The sequence below is a fragment of the Schistocerca gregaria genome, chromosome X, assembly GCF_023897955.1.
Source record: "Schistocerca gregaria isolate iqSchGreg1 chromosome X, iqSchGreg1.2, whole genome shotgun sequence".
NCBI lineage: Eukaryota > Metazoa > Arthropoda > Insecta > Orthoptera > Acrididae > Schistocerca > Schistocerca gregaria.
Genome location: NC_064931.1, coordinates 562,969,156 through 562,988,467, shown reverse-complemented (window position 1 = coordinate 562,988,467; position 19,312 = coordinate 562,969,156). Strand labels below are relative to the sequence as shown.

At 43.2% G+C, this 19,312-nt stretch overlaps 1 protein-coding gene across 4 annotated transcripts in view; it reads left to right on the top strand.

Annotated features, from left to right (window-relative positions):
* The window catches only part of LOC126298970 (calcium uptake protein 3, mitochondrial), a 613,695-nt gene that overhangs the window by 287,124 nt on the left and 307,259 nt on the right, over positions 1-19,312 (top strand). Inside the window, exon 1 of one of the 4 annotated variants that reach the window (XM_049990591.1) lies at positions 549-713. The exons of the other annotated variants lie outside the window; for them this stretch is intronic. The gene's annotated coding sequence lies outside the window, so the exon portion shown is untranslated. Of the gene's footprint in view, positions 1-548; positions 714-19,312 lie in introns of those variants that run through there. 4 annotated transcript variants of the gene reach the window in all.

The window sequence follows — 19,312 nt, the reverse complement described above, 5'->3', positions numbered from 1 at the left end:
AGATTCGCGAATAAACTGTTACATAACAGTATTGTGGTTACTAATTACAGATAATTTGAAAACGCACTAACCGCGCGAAATGCGTCATTAATAATAAACACTTGCAACAGAGACTTCTAAACTAACGTAATCGTTGATTCCTTCCTTCACTCCCAACGATCGTAAGTTACAGCGCATTCAGGAATGACCTCATTACTACGACACATTAGGCAGTACCATTAAATTATGCAATAAAGATTTTTATTGTAGTTTAATGTTGCTGAATCGATAGTGAGGCTTAGTGGAAGCTACGTGCCACTGTAGGGCTGGAGGGCGTCCCGCCTCCCCCACGAGGAAGGCAACGGCGGCGGCGGCGGCGGCGCGCGCTAGCAGAACGAGAAACGCTGCCTGCCAGAGATACTGCAGCAGCCCACCGTAAACTCCCAATTTTATCAAGATGACGCGTGCCCGCGTATGAGTGATGCGCCAGATCCGCCGCGCGATAGCCCCGGCGTGCACACCTTTCAATGAACACCGCAGTCTGCGAGCCATTCCTCGCCTCGCCCTCTGGCGACACCACAGTCAGCGCTGCTTACACCGCAACAGCATTACTTTCGTCTCTTCATTCCGGCAGCGTGGCTACACACAGTGGACTAGTATGAAAGACAGTCCTGAATGAAATGCGGCTATTATTCGTCTGTATCGAGAAATGACGGCATTGGTGCAATAACCAGGTACTTTTGGCCGAAAATGAGATTTTGCTACCATTGTATACTTTGAAAATTTTCTGAAAGACATAACCGCCATTTTACTGCACAACAGGTTTTGTTTCACAATCTAGATTTCGGCCTTAGGCCAGTGTCAATTGCTATAAGCATTATAAATCATTATACTTGCGTAGAACCGAAATCGTCAGAACATTTATCTTTGGTTATATACACCAATTTTGTCGAAATAAACTCGAGAACATTTGTGTAGTATGCTGGTTTACTGGCAATTAACATAACTCAGTTGATGTGGTTGTGGAAAAATAGATGGCCAAATCATAGGTTTTAAACTTTGCTACACTGTATCTAAGCAGCCACCATTGGCTTTTTTTTATATTTTATTGAATTTATGTAAGCAGTGTAGAATCTTCCAAAGTTTTCTGGCATGGTAACAGTTACTTCTACAAGTACAATGAGACTTAGAGAAAAAGGCAAAGTGAAGTATTAAATGATATACACGATTTCGTTACTAACGTACTTGACAAAAATGTTGAGCATGTTAAGCATGTAATTCTCTGTAATTTATTTATTTTGCGTTCGATATACCAGATGCCTTACAGTACTATACAGATTCAGCATGGGAAACTTAATGAACATGCAAACGTAACAAAACATTATTCATCATAAATTTAGTTATACATATTACAGTACTTATAAACCTACAGTACATACATGTTGTGATCTGTCAAAAAAATTAACAATAAAACAGAAACACTTAAAACACAAATACAAAAAATTCCACAGTTCGTGAGTCTATGCAGATGCTCTAGTGAACTGTCCCGAAAACCATGAATATGACACTCGATTATGTGCTGCATCGTCTGTATTTCGCCGCAGTGACATTCAGGATCGTCCACGTAGTCCCACTTGGCCATCAGCTCGTTGCACCGTTCAACACCAGTTCCATTATGATTTCGTCATTCAGAAAGCCTCAACTACACTTACTTCTCCTGAGGAAAAATTTTATAAAGTGCCTCCACCCGTTAAAGCTGAGAAATGTACAGATGTCTTGGAGCTTTTCAAGAAGTGTGCGCCAGCTTCAGACATTGAAATTTATAAGACGGTGATGTGTGACAGAACTCTTTAGGGTATCCGAGTATTTGTAATTACCACACTACCCACATTATTCAGTAACCTGTAAAGTGCTAATAATGTTGTTTCTTTAGTTACTTGTTTATTTATTTGACATCATATTCATTAAAATATTTTCCTTGATGCAAGAGAGAATTTATTTTCTTTAAAATTCAATAAATATCGTAACAAATCTTAGTATAGTTATGTAATTACGTTGTGGTGATGGACTAAATAAATGTTGGGAAAAGACAAAGCCGATACAAAAATTCTCACAATTGGTGGATAGTTTTTTGTGTTTTACTCGAAGATACGTAAATGTAACTTATCTGATTATTACAACAGTGCCTTCAAATGCGTCCGTCTTCCCACTACTTAATTAGTCAATGACACAATTTTAGGTAACATGTCTAACAGCTTTTGTCTTTGTTATGTGTTTCAGGTACGTATCTGTCGGCCATAAATACGCGTGATTAACATTCAAGAAGCATATCGCAGTAAGTATTTCACCTGCCATAATCACAACCATTAGTATCTTTATAAATATGACTTCGAAAAACTGATTATTTTATTTAATACGTGTAGTTCCAAAGGACAAAATTGAGGAGCAAATCTCTAAGGTTATGGAACGTGTCACTACATTAAATTACGAGATAAAAATAATAACAGATAAAATAAAATGTTTATGAACCCAAAAAAGACAAGCCATAAGTTTATGCAAACGTAATTAACAATTTAACACAGGAATCAGCTTAATTTTTCAAGGACATCCTCGACAGAATAGAAGGAGTGACCCTTTAGGAAACTCTTCAGTTTCGATTTGAAAGCGCTTGGATTATTGCTAAGATATTTGAATTCTTGTAGTAGCTTATTAAAAATTAATGTAGTAGTAATACAGCACAACTTTCTGCACAAGAGTCAAGGAAGTGAGATCCAAATGCAGATTGGATTTCTGCCTAGTATTAACTGAGTGAAAAGTGCTAAATCTTGGGAATAAGCTGATACTGCTAATACGAAACGAGAGTAAGGAATATATATATTGAGAGGCCAATGTCAGAATACCTAGACTAATAAACAGGGGTCGACAAGAGGTTCGCGAATTTACACTGCTTATTGTCCGAACCGCTCGGTTCTGAGTCAAAAATATCCTTTGAGAATGGAAAGAGTTACCCCAAAATATAATACCATACGTCATAAGCGAATGAAAATAAGCAAAGTAGACTACTTTTCATCTCTCTCTTACTTCAGACACCGTTCGAATAGTAAAAATGACAGAATAAACTCTTTGAACAAGATCCTGAACGTGGGATTTCCACGACAGTTTACCATATACATGGACACCTAGAATTTTGAACTGTTGAGTTTCACTAATCATAAGCCCTTTCTGCGAAGTTAAAACATAGGGTTTTGTTGAATTGTGTGTCAGAAACTGTAAAAACTGTGTCTTTTGTGATTTAGTGTTTATTTTCTACAAGCCATGAACTTTCGTCATGAACTTCAATATTTCAAACAGTGCAACCTTTACTTCCAAGCTAGTGTCATCACGAAACAGAAATATTTTGGAATCACCTGTAATACTAGAGGGCATATCATTTACATAAATGAAGAAAAATAGTGGCCCCAGCACTGATCTCTGCGGCACCCCTCCCTCTTTGACCGTGCCCCACTCAGATCCCACATCATAACCATTCTCAACACTGTAGAGAATGACTTTTTGCTGTCTGTTGCTAAAGGAAGAGGTGAACCAGTTGTCAGATACTCCCTGTATTCCATAATGGTACAACTTCTGGAGCAATATTTTGTGATCAACACAATCAAACACCTTAGTTAAATACAAAAAAAGATGCCTAGCGTTCGAAAGCTTTCGTTTAATCCATCCAGGGCCTCATGCAGAAACGAGAATATAGCATTTTCAGCTGTTAAACCACTTCTAAATCCGAAATGTACATTTGATACCAAATTATGTAAAATAAAATGATCGATTATCCTTACATACCTAGCCTTTTCAATAACTGCACAAACACTGATGGCATAGAAATAGGTCTAAAATTGTCTACATTATCCCTTCCTCCCTTTTTATGAAGTGGCTTTACTGCTGAGTACTTCAATCATTCAGGAAACTGACCATTTTGAAAGGAAAAATTGCAAATATGGCTAAGTACAGGGCTAACATGTCCAACACAGTACTTTAATATTCTGCTAGGCACTCCATCATATCCAAGAAAGCCCTTAAGTCTTCAGTGATATAATGGTTGATCCTTCGTTGTAAATTCAATTAGTTTTTATCGTACAATAAGGAATTCCACGTTTCATATAAGTGATACGATACTTTAGTGTAGATCAGACAGAAATAGTCGGTGGAAGTGGTCTCCTTATTGCGCTTAAGAAACTGGTCCTAACGGCAGCCTCTTGTTCCCAATTACTGTTCGGCCGTCATTGTTTACGTTTTCCTTATCCCAAGCTTTTCAGATGAATCCAGACTTACAGCCATGCAAGGTGGAGAATGCATTAAAGTTTCATGTTTAATGACCTTTTTCTAACGAAATCTGATCCAGTTATTCCAGATATTTAACATGTACCCTGTCTGATGAGAAGTATTCGGACACCCAATGTAATACGGAATTGACCACTAAATGTCACGAGCCGTGGAACCGCCAGTATAAAAAGGAGGCGACGAGTATTTTGTCGCGAGCCGAGAACCAGTAACAGCAGACTGGGTCGGTCAGGAAAGATCAAATGTTCAAATGTGTGTGAAATCTTATGGGACTTAGCTGCTTAGGTCATCAGTCCGTAAGCTTACACACTACTTAAGGACAAACACACACACCCATGCCCGAGGGAGGACTCTAACCTCCACCGGGACCAGCCGCACAGTCCATGACGGGGTGAGGAAAGCTCAGTAACTTCGAACATAGACTACTGATCGAATATCACCTGAGTGACGAATTTATAAGGCATGTTTCGTTCTTTCTGAAACTGCACAAGTAGATAGTTGATGTACTAGTGGAGAGGAAAGTAACAATAACAGATAAACCTAGAGCAGGTGGGCCGCATGTGCTGACGGACAGAGGATGGTTGTGAAAAATGTCATGAAATCAACGAGAGAAATGACTAGATTCGTGGGTTCTGAAGCGCTACCATCAGTCTAGCTAGCCCCCGTCAGCCACACATCTGAATAGTCGATGCTAAGCGACGCCTGAGGTGTTGTAAAGAGCAACGCCACAGAACAGTGAATGACTGGAAACGAGTGATTCGGAGTCCTGCTATACCCTGTGGTAATCCAATGGAAAGGATTATGTTTCGCGAATGCCTGGAGAACATTTCCTGCCATCATGTGTAGTGCCAAAAGCGGAGTACAGACGAGGTGTAATTGCGGTATGGTGGCGTATTTCGCTGTTAGATTGTGGTCCCCTTATTGCGCTTAAGAAACCGCTAAATGCGGAAGGCTATGAACACAATTAACAGCATTGTGTACTGTGTACAGCAGATCAGTTCGGAGACGTGACTGTATCAGCATGACAGTGCTCCATGTCGTAAAGCAGCATCTGTGAGGCAATGGTTGTGGACAATAACGTTCCTGAAATGGACTGTCCTGTCCCGACGTGAACCCAGTGGGTCACCTTTAGGATGAGCTAGAATGTCGACTTTGGTCCAGACCCCAGCGACCCATACCACTATCTTCTCTCGTTGCGCTTCCTGAGGAAGAATGGGCTGTCATTCCTCCACAGACATTCAGACACCACATTGTAATTGTTTCCAACAGAGTTAAAGACGGAGGGTGGATAAATTCCATGTTGATGACCACTAGTAGACCTCTGGAAACTTTTGTTCAGTTACTATGCAGCTAATATCAAAGTTCGTACATTTACCGGAACTGTTTTTAAGTGTACGGTTGGTGTCGTGTATATACCTTACCTGTAGAATGGAAGAATGTCTGAGAAATTCATAGAAACGAGTTTTGTTGTGTGTTATAAAGAGATTCGGTTGTTAATCGTGTAATGATTTTTCTCTCTGGTCTTAGCCTTCCCTAATGATGATCCATTGTTATTTCTATAACCTTTAAAATATCGCACAGTTTAAAGTTCATTATTACTACAAAATTCGTTAAAGCTCTCTCCTTGTCTGTTCACTACGAGACACCTGGACATTTCCCTTGTTGAGAGACCTTCCTGGCACGAAGTAGCAATGCGGACGCGATCGAACCGCGGTATTGACCGTCTAGGCATGGTTGAACTTTAGATAACACTAGCTGTGTACCTCCTTCCTGGTGAAATGACTGGAACTTATCAGCTGTCGGACCCCTTCCATCTAATAGGCACTGCTCATGCATGGTTTTTTACATCTTTGAACGGATTTAGTGACATCTCTGAACAGTCAAAGGGACTGTGTCTGTGATACAATATCCACAGTCAACGTCTATCTTCAGGAGTTCTTGGGACGGGGGTGATGCAAAACTTTTTTGGTGTGTGTATTTTCTTATTTTAAACTGACTTGAAACTCGAGATCGAAGACTGAGTAGTTTGTATATTTCCTTTGAGGTTATAGGAAGTTGCAGGTTTAAAAATGGCCTTTCTGAAAAGTTCGTCCTACAAGATGACAAATGTACAGGGTCGCTAACTTGAGGCCTCCCTTCGAGTTGTTCCCTTCTGTCCTCTAGATATTTTTTCCACCTAGAACGTGACTTCCAGTGACTTCCTTTGCCGAAAAGTGTCTGCGTGCTTGCGTGTGTACTCTATATTCCGTCTGCACTTAATTTACACTTAAAACACACATGCAAATATTATTGGGAAGGAAATCCTAATATCCTGTGCAAACGGTTTTGTTCGTGTACGGAGGTCAATGTTAGTCTGCGCAAGGGGCGCCGCGAGCTCAGCCCCGTTTCTGTGAGCCGCCTATTCTCCTTGCTTTCGCCAAAGCGCCAGCTGCACGTCGGTTCGATGATGATAGATGAATACGGGGCTCTGAGTGCCCCTCTGACGATTGCTCGGTCCTCAGGTTCTGTCGTCTCTCCAGGTCAGTCGCTTCCTCCTTGACAATTTGTTTGGCCACGGTTCACCCATTCCTGCCAACATAGTTGAATAGAACTATGGCTACTATTCTGATGTCGAGAGCGATTCGGCGATTACTCCAAAAAAATGGTTCAAATGGCTGTGAGCACTATGGGACTTAACATCTGAGGTCATCAGTCCCCTAGACTTAGAACTACTTAAACCTAACTAACCTAAGGACATCACACATGTCCATGCCCGAGGCAGGATTCGAACCTGCGATTACTCCAACTGGCTTCTTTGAACCTAAGTACATTTCCTCTCTCAAATGGTGACATCTGCGTATATTGTTCACGCGCCCGTCTGCAAGGCATAGGTGCTGCCCAAATGCGTACACGGAATTAAATTCGCAGAAACTTTTTTATGCTCTAGTGTTGACATGTCCCCTGTTTACTGTCCTTGCCATTAGGATTAGAACTACTTAAACCTAACTAACCTAAGGACATCACACATGTCCATGCCCGAGGCAGGATTCGAACCTGCGATTACTCCAACTGGCTTCTTTGAACCTAAGTACATTTCCTCTCTCAAATGGTGACATCTGCGTATATTGTTCACGCGCCCGTCTGCAAGGCATAGGTGCTGCCCAAATGCGTACACGGAATTAAATTCGCAGAAACTTTTTTATGCTCTAGTGTTGACATGTCCCCTGTTTACTGTCCTTGCCATTAGCGCGTTGAAGCTGCGCCGCAGCGTCACACAATCTTCCATCGGCGGCCAAAATTTACAGTTTTGCGTTTTTCGTGGATACTTGTATGACTATCAGTTTGTGACTAATGTCTTCCTTCGTGGTGCGTGATCGTGTTCGTCTTAGATGTATGACACATGACGCTCCTCACGTTACCTAATCTTCTGGTAGTGTGTCATAATACCAAGTCAATGAAGATGATGATTTTTGTTCATTTTAGTAAGAAAAGTGGGCCGCCTCTAGTGGCTACTGCTTACATTGTGTGTATTGTGTGTATATTGAACCGGGGACCTAAAAACGACGGAGAGGCTTCGTCCCACCATAGCCCTCAGTGGTTCACAACAAGCCACAGCAGTCCACCCAGCTCACCGCCCCACCTCGCCGAACCCAGGGTTACTGTGCGATTCGGCCAAATATTTGGTTGGTAGAGTAATTATGGCGTACACGTATGTGGAGACAGTGTTCGCGCAGTAATCGCCAACATAGTGTAACCGAGGTGGAATAATGGGGAACCAGCCCACTTTCACCTACGCAGCCTTAAAAACCATCCACAGTCTGGCCGGCACACCAGACCTCGACACTAATCCGTCGGGCGGATTCGTGCTGGGGTCCGGCACGCCTACCCGCTCGGGAAGCAGCTGCTTACATAATACAGAATGATTTACGATTAATTGTCCACAATTGTTATCTACTAAGGACAGGACAGTACATTCGAAATCAGCGCACAACGTTCGTGCTAAGTCTCATAGGTAAAGGCAACTGCATATGTATATATCTTCTTTACACTGTGAGAAACGCGCAAAAACTGTTGTTTTGGCTGACTTAATAACGTCTGTGCACGCCTTCTCAAAATGTGTTTATTTTCACACTTAATCTTGCGTTCACTCGTTAACAGCCAATCATAGGTTTTCACATTTATGTCTGACATAGCTTATATTCATAGTTTCAAAGAAATTGGTTTTGCGAAACCTGTTTGGAGTATGTCGCGTTTGTTCCGATTTCACTAAATAATTCATTATGGATTCAGAGTTAGATCCTTACACTAACAAAAACACCACTGCCGAGACCACCAGAGATTGTTTTTAAAAGTTTCGCATTTCTTATGAGATCGTGCCATGTCGTCAATAGAAAATTTCTTTAGAGCAGGAGTACCTATTACGAATTGAATTGGTCTTATGCGAAACTTTTAGGGGCAAGTCTTTATATACACACATCAAACAAAATTTAGCATCACCACGGCTCCGAGAGGTCCGGACCCTTTACAGAAAATTGGAATAGAAATCAACTTAAACATCATTTCCACCCTTTTTATTGCTCATGAAAACCACACATTGCGTGTTGTACCACCATACAGCGAGACCTTCGGAGGTGGTGGTCCAGATTACTGCACACACCGGTACCTCCAGCAGCACGTCCTCTTGCATTGACGCATACCTGTATTCGTCATGGCATACTATCCACAAGTTCATCAAGGCACTATTGGTCCAGATTGTTCCACTCCTCAACGGCGATTCGGCGTAGATCCTTCAGAGTGGTTGGTTGGTCACGTCGTCCATAAACAGCCCTTTTCAATCTATCCCAGGCTTATGCGACGGGGTTCATGTCTGGAGAACATGCTGGCCACTCTAGTCGAGCGATGTCGTTATCCTGAAGGAAGTCAATCACAAAATGTGCCCGATGGGGGCGCGAATTGTCGTCAATGAAGACGAATGCCTCGCCAATATGCTGCCGATATGGTTGTACTATGGGTCGGAGGATGGCATTCACGTATCGTACAGCCGTTACAGCGCCTTCCATGACCACCAGCGGCGTACGTCGGCCCCACATAATGCCACCCCAGAACAGCAGGGAACCTCCACCTTGCTGCACTCGCTGGACAGTGTGTCTAAGGCGTTCAGCCTGACCGGGTGCCTCCAAACACGTCTCCGACGATTGTCTGGTTGAAGGCATGTGCGACACTCATTGGTGAAGAGAATGTGATGCCAATCCTGAGCGGTCCATTCGGCATGTTGTAGGGCCCATCTGTGCCGCACTGCATCGTGTCGTGGTTGCAAAGATTGACCTCGCCATGGACGTCACAAATGAAGTTGCGCATTATGCAGCCTAGTGCGCACAGTTTGAGTCGTAACACGACGTCCTGTGGCTGCACGAAAAGCATTATTCAACATGGTGGCGTTGCTTTCAGGGTTCCTCCGAGCCATAATCCGTAGGTAGCGGTCATCCACTGCCGTCGTAGCGCTTGGGCGGCCTGAGCGAGGCCCGTCATCGATAGTTCCTGTCTCTCTGTATCATTCCATGTCAGAACAACATCGCTTCGGTTCACTCAGAGACACCTGGACACTTTCCTTGTTGAGAGCCCTTCCTGGCACAAAGTAACAGTGCGGACGCGATCGAACCGCGGCATTGACCGTCTAGGCACGGTTGAACTACAGACAACGCTAGTCGTGTACATCCTTCCTAATGGAATGACTGGAACTAATCGGCTGTCGGACGCCCTCCGTCTAATAGGCGCTGCTCATTCATGGTTGTTTACATCTTTGGGCGGGTTTAGTGACTTCTCTGAACAGCGAAAGTGACTGTGTTTGTGATAAAATATCCGCATTCAGCGTCTATTTTCAGGAGTTCTGGGAACCGGGGTGATGCAAAACTTTTTTGGCTGTTTGTATATCTGAATAATATTCAGGAAAAATCGCATAACATTCGAATAGTAGACAACCCATTGTGACGTTTTTTGACAATAGCAATTTTTTGTACGGTAGCTTTTTATGAACGTGTTTTGTTGAACAGTGTGTCTAATATTTGAATATAAATTATGATGCTAATATTCCCACCATTGCGACAGAGAAGTGTTGCCTTCTTCGTCTTCTAAGCACGTTAATAACCTCTTTAACTTCCTCGTCGATGACTGGGTGCATGGCGTGGGTCTGCTTTCGCTTAAATGAAGCCTCAGGCCGAAACGCTCTGTGATGAAAGATGCCGACGGCGGCTATAAAACATCTCACGTGTGACCAAAGTTTTCGTCGGCTGAGTGGCGCTAGATTTGTGGGTGATAAGGACGTCGAGATAGTGCGCTGGCTGAGCGCATCTTCACTGTCAACATGAAACATTCACGCGACACTCACACGCGGCCTCTCCACCTAGGACCCTCGTTTCATCTCTTTCTCTGTCGTGTAACACTTGAACTTTTATGTCTGCTGTCACAACGTCGCGGTGTCCCCCCAGCCGGCTGAGTGTTAATAAAATCCTGCCGCCAAGATAAAAAGGATGCGAGAGGAAACCGCCTCATTGGTTTGTGTATGGTTCAAGTGTTGTCCGAGGTCAAGATTTGGAAACACGAGATGCGGTGTGTGGTGCCAGCTGACGTCATTCACAGCACGATCTTTTATTAGCACGCAACCCTTTATGTTGAACTAGCGACCCGGCCCTGCTTCGCACGGATAGCATAAAGTATCTGCGGCCAGACGTCTTGTTTATGGACCGCTGCGTAGAGTTATGAATAAAACTCAAAGAAAAAGTTAAGTCAACGAATATTATGACTTTCATATAAGCGATGCAAGCAGTGCTCGCCAGGAAAAGTTGTCCGGAGGCATGGCTGTTGTGTTCCGTGATGAATTAGCGTTTGGAGTGACATCTCATGGCGATGATGGGAGCACATAGTGATGTAAGTAATCTATTTCAAACCAGTTTAAATACTGCATGCGAATCGCGCACGCGTCTGTGTGTGTGTGAGTGAGTGTGTGTGTGTGAGAGAGAGAGAGAGAGAGAGAGAGAGAGAGAGAGAGAGAGAGAGACTGATTGATTGATGCCGGCCTTGCGGTTCTAGGCGCTCAGTCCGGAACCGCGCGGCTGCTACGGTCGCAGGTTCGAATCCTGCCTCGGGCATGGATGTGTTTGATGTCCTTAGTTTAGTTAGGTTTAAGTAGTTCTAAGTTCTAGTTGACTGATGACCACAGCTATTAAGTCGCATAGTGCTCAGAGCCATTTGAACCATTTGATTGATTGGTTCAATAGTGTATATATCGGAGGCTGCCCGAGGAGGCGCAAATAAAAGAAAAAATCAGAATAAAAACGTACGTGATGTACATGGTCAGCTCGTGGTACATCACTCCTCTAGTGAAGCGTGGTACGCACTGTGTTGCAATATTAAGGCTTGTTGTTGCTATTCTTTGTCGTGGACTCTTTATGGCAGATTTCTTCGTTGTGCCACGCACAAAATCGTGTCCACTTGTAGGTTTGATTGAAGGAAAGCAGAAAGTTGAAAACTGAGCCATGTGCTACAATGTCGAAAAAACTTACTATATGTAAACCAAGCAAAGTTGCTGAAGTAGCTTTTCGGGAAACATCTTACTTGTTGCATAAAAAATGAAACACCACATATTTTGAGTTCGGATGTCTTTCCGCTGTGCAGTTGTTCTAGAACAGTTGCAGGGCAACGATTTGTTTAAAAAAATTTGATTATTTCAAATTGTCTAACATCTAGCCTAATGATGAGGTGGTTATCTTTTCGTTGTTGGTTATATTTATAACGATACTTCGAAGTTGAATATTTCACTGCCTGTTGTTTGGTTAAGCGTGCGAATTATGATTGTTAACCGGAGGGAAGCAGAAATTCGCAGTTTGAAACTGTCGTCATATTTCGAAACACGTCCCTCAATCATTTGTAGAAGTATTTCGGAATCTTGTGAATTCATTTTCGGAAAACATTTTACTTCATTCATAAAGAATTGAAAACAACAGGTGTTGAATTCCCATGTTCGCTTTACAGTTGTTCTGAAACATTTTCAATCAAACGGATGTCAATTACGCGACTTGCATGCCGCTATCCAGTTACCCAACCAGAGAAAGAGGAGCTACAGATTAACGTGGAATCCGAGCCATGTTTCGTTTCTCGCGAATCTCCACATCATGGGGAGATGAGCGCAAGGCTTGAAGACAGAGTGAAATAAAGTGATCCAGCTGGGATTCGATCCGACACGCTCTAGGTTTCTAGCCATACGCTCTATCGCTGCATCACCAAACCAGATGCAGAGCTTGTTATGCTTGCTGTATTCGAGTCACTGCTGCTCTCTCGAGTTATGGAGATAATTCGTATGAAATATTTATAAATCATATGCAAAAACCTCCTCGTGAATCAGTGTACATATAGAGAAAACCGGATCAAAATCCATACAGCAGTTCCTGCACATACAGACCGACGCGAAAAGTCGTACACACACACACACACACACACACACACACATATATATATATATATATATATATATATATATATATATATATATATATATATATCCACAGCGATCGTTTTCTGCGCAAATGATGAGAAATTTTATGCAACGTTACGAGGTAAAAAGGGAGGTGGACTAGAGATAAGCCCACGAATGGCCGTAAACCGTTGGTAAACAATCCCTAAAATACTATAAAATAACTTACGGAGACCACGTAAAATCGTTTTCATGATTTATACACGGTAATGTTGCTTAAAATCTGCACCACATCTCTGTGCTGCAGCATCAGAGTCTTAATGGCATTTTTTCTCTTCATTCAGAATAGTAAATAGCTGATTTATAGCTCAGGGATAATTAATTTTGCTATCCGTCAAGCTTGGACAGTATAAATTTTCTGACTCTGTCGTCGTTGACGTAGCATGTCTGCAGGTGCACATATGACGCGAAGTTCAGTTTTCTCTTACGTGTGTGTCTGGATGAGTTTTGGAAGTCAGTCAGCTCTCCTCGAATCACCACACCGTTACATACATGCGGGAATAATCGAACTGACGCCACCGATTCATCGACAGGTTAGACGACATCCCAAGGACAATTGAAAGATTATCACGCTTGTCAGATCGACGTGTAGTTAACATAAACAAAAGCCGCCATGCGCCTGCTAGAGGTGAACTTTCGAAAGCGTCTTACACAGCACCATCCCATTACGCTGCGTTGGTCACGATGCGTTCGTACGGTCTCAAGGTTTCACTCGACGGCGCCGAGCAAGGAGTGTCAGCCGACTTCCATGCCGACGCCCGTAACGGCCGAGACGGGGCAGTGCGCGTGCGTGTTACCTCCAGGAAACTTGAGAACCTACTTTCAGCCGTTGCTGCAAACGCTTCATCACACAAAATACTAACAGCACTGCTACATTTTACCTGTCGTTACTTAAGATGGCTTGTTTCTGCCCTATATTTGAAACGGCCGTCAGCGACTCAATAATTCTAAATTAAGAAAACAATAGAATTGCATTTAGAGCTGCTTAATACAAAGGAAAGTGGCACTCACTCAAAATCTTTTATCGCTTCGCTCAACTTCTACAGTACAGAAACGCATTTTTGACAATTAACACCTGCATGCACTCATTCCTTAGCTGTGGAACTATTTTTAGGGATGCTATACACAGAAAATGGATATCGTTTCAAAACTACAGAAGATGCCCTTAAGAATAACCAAAAATAGTAACTGGGCTCGCTGTAAATACGAGGGGTTGCTTGAAAAGTAATTTTTTATTCTGTTGTCAATATCGTTTGTGGTTTTACATGCCGTGCATATCACTCGGTCAACTTTTTGCTTCGCTGACGCAAGCCGCCTCCCTTCCGCTAGAGGGCTCTGAACTGTAGCGCGCAATACAGCGGTGTGTGACGTAACTATGTCCGTGCGCGAGAAACAGCGTGCTGTAATAGAGTTCAGAACTCGAAGAGTTCGTCCACACATGGAGCACCCTCTCCTTCGGCATGGCAATGTCAGACCACACATGCGCGGTGCAACATTTGCAACAAACCGACGCCTTGGGTTCACTGACATCAGTCATCCTCCATACAGTTCCGACTTGGCCCCCATCCGATTGTCATCTGTTTTAAAAACAAGGAACACCTTCGAGGACTTCATTTCGATAGTGCTGAAGCGGTGCAGGCAGAGGTGAGGTTGTCGGACCGTCAAGAAAGTCAAACATTTTACAATGACTGTATCAACTGCTCTGTCGTTGGGAGAAATGTGTTTGTGGCCAGGGTGATTATGTCGGGAAAACCGAGCTAGGTGGCGCAGTGGTTAGCACACTGGACCCGCATTCGGGAGGACGACGGTTCAATCCCGTCTCCGGCCATCCTAATTTAGGTTTTCCGTGATTTCCCTAAATCGTCTCAGGCAAATGCCGGGATGGTTCCTTCGGAAGGGCGCGGCCGATTTCCTTCCCAATCCTTCCCTAACCCGAGCTTGCGCTCCGTCTCTAATGACCTCGTTGTCGACGGGACGTTAAACACTAACCACCACCACAATGTCGGGAAATAAGTATGTACACAGAAAGAATTCGGAGACATTACTTTTCAGCACCCCCTCGTACCTGTTGCAACAGCTGGGGATTCTAACTGCCCCATGTCAGTGCTACCACCAATGTGGTATCCACATGGAGCAGAACATAAGTAACAATTACACTACTACAGAATTCGTACTCATGGAGTGAGAGGCAGATACTACCTGCATCTACCGAGAGAAAGAATGAACAAAAAATAAAACACACTTTTTTCTACCAGGAAATAAAACTGTGGATTAAATATCCCAAGAAGAAACTAAAATGTTAATACTTAAAAAGTACCTTTGTAAGAACCTCTCAAATAAATAACACTTACTGGATAGTCAAAGATTATTTAGAGGACACACAGTAGGGGTTGGTAAATAATTAACACAAATTAATAATAAACACCTTTGTCATTCTACAATGTATAGTCAAAATTTAGTGTGTCTTGCTGTAACATCTTAGCCCCAAGATCTGTGACGGGTAATATACTAATCTGTTCCCATATTCCTGAACTCAACATGCACATGCGGTTTATTCTGACTGCTCGTGATATCCTGAGTAGGGACACCGATGTTCCTAAAATTTTCGTGAAATCATACCGCTTATCGTTCTGGCCAAGTTGTCTCTGACAACAGAAGACATTCACAGTGGGTTATTAGTGTCATCATCTACATGCACACGGTGTGTGGCGGAGAATATTTGTAGTACAACTGTCTTCTCCCTATTTTCTGTTGCGGTTAGCAAGAACGATTGTTGGTGAAGCTCCGTTTGACTTTTAATTTACTCTGATTTTCTCGTTGTGGCATTTCGCGACACGAGTGTAGGAGGACGTAATATGTATCCCGACTCTGGAACCGCGCGACCGCTACGGTCGCAGGTTCGAATCCTGCCGTGGGCATGGATGTGTGTGCTGTCCTTAGGTTAGTTAGGTTTAAGTAGTTCTAAGTTCTAGGGGACCGACGACCTCAGATGTTAAGTCCCATAGTGCTCAGAGCCATTTTTTTGTTTCCCGACTCTTCCTGGAAAGTATGCTCTCGAAAATTCAACAGTAAACCTCTCCGTGACGCCCAATTCCTCTCTCGTAGCGTCTGACCTGGAGTTGGTTGAACATCTCTGTAATGCTCTTGCACCGACTAAGCGATAAGATAACGAAACGCGCCGCTCTTCGTTGCTATTTCCAGCATTAGTAATATGGTGAAGATGTTGCTATATGGGTTATGACGCTGACAATGAGACCTCTTCATCTAGGTACTTCCATTCGGACACTCGTGTACCGCGCTCTACTTTCTTGAGCGTTCTTCTGCCACTTCATGCAAAAGATACCAGTAAACCTTATAGAAATATAAAGTTAAGAGTCTCATTGCATCCCATTGTTCCTTAAAATTATTCTATACATATTTCTAATTCTACGAGCGTAATTAGTGCAGTTATCTTCTTTGAATTGAATGTCATGTTTGATCTTTAATTACACGTCTTGCAGTTGCCTGTGATAGCAGCAGCTGTCTTTGCAGTATGGGCACAGATTCTATCCCTTGTGGTTATGTTCTGCATTGAAAGAATTGTCTGTATTTAAATACAGGATTTCTGTCTCAGTCACTTTCTCTTCCGAACATTGTACAGATGATTACAAAGGGGCATCATGCCTGTCACCGTCACGAAATGGTGTGGAAGTTTTCCTGTCGGCTGAGTAATGAAGACGGGAGCCGGTACGATACAGAACAAGTTGCCACGAACAGTAACCTTGTATGCGTTAGTTCATGGAATACCGTTAACATTTGGGGAAAAAATCACTTGGCGTTTTCCTAAGAGACTCTCCATTCCTTGCATATTAGGCTCCTAATTATGTATGCGTCGACTAGATGATGATTAATTAGGTCGGCCGTTGTGGCCGAGCGGTTCTAGGCGCGTCAGTCCGGAACCGCGCTGAGGCTACGGTCGCAGGTTCGAATCCTGCCCCGGGCATGGATGTGTGTGATGTCCGTAGGTTAGTTAGATTTAAGTAGTTCTGAGTCTAGGGGACTGATGACCTCAGATGTCAAGTCCCACAGTGCTCAGAGCCATTTGAGCCATGATTAATTACAAACGAATAATGTTGACGGCAAGTAACAGTTTCGTACCAAGTAAATTAATAAAGATGTAAGACGTTGCGTATGGCACCTAAAGCTGGTCAGTCCACTGTCGCAGAAACGACGAAAAAGACATTCCAGATGTAAAAAGACGCACAGTGCTCGAAATTTAGTGTAGAATTCAATGTGAGATGCTTTCGACAGCTTCGACAACGAAACTCTGCCTCGAAATCTAATAGAAAATCCAAAGAGGCTCTGGTCTATGTACAGTCTACCAGTGGTAAGGCAAAATCAGTGCCTACCATTCGGAATAGTAGTACTGTTACCGACGGTAGCGCCGATGAAGCAGAGTTACTAGACACGGTTTTCCAAAAATCTTTCTCCGAAGATGATACAGTAAATATTCCAGAATTCGAATCAAGAACAGCTACCAACGTAAGTAATTTGGAAGTAGCGAAGCAGCTAAGTCACATAACAAAGGCAAATCTTACGGTCCAGATTGTATTCTGAAGAAATAGCTTCATTTTTAGCAATCGCGTACAACTGCTCGCTCGGTGAAAGATCCTTACCTAAAGACTGGGAAGTTTCACAGGTGACACCGATACACAAAAAATGTAAGTAATCCTTTGAATTGCAGATACACACAGCTTCAGTAGGATTTTGAACATAGACTATGTTCGAACATTATGAAACACCTCCAGTTAAACGATATATGGACCCATAGACAGCACAGAGCAATGTTGTTCTTTTCTCAATAGTGTTCCACGAAAATAACGTCGGCTTCCCTCCAAGGACTCCCATTTTAGTTCACGAAGCATTTGCGTAATACATGAACGTTGGTCGAACTTACCTTTAACAAATCTAGCTGCATGCCTCTTGAATTGCTGCGATGTCTTCCTTTAATCCGACCTGGTGGAGATCTCAAACACTCTAGCACTACTCGAGAAAGGGTCGCACCAACGTCCTATACGCATTTTCCTTTACAGATGAGTCAACCATTCTCCTTCCTTACTGTGCTTGGGTGCCGGTTCCGTTCCTTATCGCTTTGCAACGTTACGTCTAGATATATAATCGACGTGACTATGCCAAGCAGCACATCATTAATACTATGCTCGAACATAGAGGATTTTATTCCTACCCATCTGCATTAACTTATATTTTTATGCATTCAGACCAAGCTGCCTTTCATCACACCAAGCCCTGTCTGAGTCATTCCGTATCCTCCTACAGTCACCCAAAGACGATACCTTCCCGTACACTACAACGTCATCAGCAAACAGTCGTAGACTCGTAGACTCCTTCGCATCATACGTGTACACAGAGAATCAGAGCGGCCAGGCACTCCCTTGTCTCCGTACACCAGCCGTCAAGGAAACGTACTGGGTTCTCTTATTTAAGAAGCCTGAGAGCAACTCACATTAAAAAAAAAAAAAAAAAAAAAAAAGTTCAAATGGCTCTGAGTACTATGGGACTTAACATCTATGGTCATCAGTCCCCTAGAACTTAGAATTACTTAAACCTAACAAACCTAAGGACATCACACAACACAACTCACATTTCTAAGAACCTAATCCGTAAGCTCGGACCTTCGTTAAGTCTGCGAGCGAACGAGCCGACGCAATGATCAGCACAGTGGACTCGCATTCAGTAGAACGACGGTCCAAACCCGCGTCCGGCCATTCTGATTTAGGTTTTCCGTAATTTCTCGAAATCACCAAAGGAAAATGCCGGGATGGTTCCTCTCAAAGGGCAAGGCCGATTTCCTTCTCCATCCTTCCCAAATCAGAGCTTGTGGTTCGCCTTATCGTTGTTGACGGGACGTTAAACAATAATATACTCCCTCCTCCTCCCAACAGTATGCGGTGGGGCAGCGTATCAAACGCTTTCCGAAAAGCGTATGGAATCTGCCTGTCGCCCTTCATCCATGGTTTGCAGGATATCGTGCGACAAAATGTCAAGCTGGATTTTGCACGAGCAGTGATTTATAAATCCGTGCTATATATGAAGCTATTCCGGCTCAAGGAAATATATTCTGTTCTGACTCAGAATACGTTCAAGAATTCTGCAGCAGACTGATGTTCAGGACGTCGGTCTGTAATTTTGCGGATCCGTTCCTTTAACCTTCTTACACACAGGAGCCACCTACGCTTCAATCCAGTCGCTTGGCACTTTGCGCTGTGTAAGACATTAGCTGTAGCCTAAAGGCAAGCTAAGTAAGGGGACAGTGCCGAAGAGTACTCTCTGTAAAACCGAAGTGGGACTGCATCCGGACATGGTGACTTATTCATTTTCAACTCTTTCAATGCTTCTCCGCGCCAGTGATGCCTACCACTATGTCCGCCATACGGGACTCCGTGCAACGGTCAAACGACGGTATGTTTTTACGATCCTCCAGCGTGAATGATTTTG